Source organism: Myotis brandtii, unplaced genomic scaffold (assembly GCF_000412655.1).
Source record: "Myotis brandtii unplaced genomic scaffold, ASM41265v1 scaffold374, whole genome shotgun sequence".
Lineage (NCBI taxonomy): Eukaryota > Metazoa > Chordata > Mammalia > Chiroptera > Vespertilionidae > Myotis > Myotis brandtii.
This window is the reverse complement of record NW_005364372.1, coordinates 3,631,867-3,632,085: the sequence shown is the minus strand read 5'-3', so window position 1 is coordinate 3,632,085 and position 219 is coordinate 3,631,867. Positions and strand designations below refer to the sequence as shown.

Below are 219 nucleotides of genomic sequence, written 5' to 3'. Positions count from 1 at the left end.
GAGCCCGCGAGGTGTCTGGGAGTTGGACGAAGGCGGCCGACTCGGAGGCTCTTATATCTCCGTGCGGGCGGAAAGTTCGGGGGCAGCGGTGTCATTGGCCTGACGTGGGGAGGAGGGACTTTGCGAAGTTTTATAGGAAAGTTTCCGCTTTCCAGCCCCCCTTCTCCGTCCCCACCCCCCTTCCTCGGGGTCTAACAATTCGTCCTCCCCAAACCATTC

General features: G+C 60.7%; 1 protein-coding gene across 1 annotated transcript in view; it reads right to left on the bottom strand.

The window, feature by feature from the left end:
* The window catches only part of TWIST1 (twist family bHLH transcription factor 1), a 1,732-nt gene that overhangs the window by 931 nt on the left and 582 nt on the right, over positions 1-219 (bottom strand). The window lies entirely within an intron of this gene.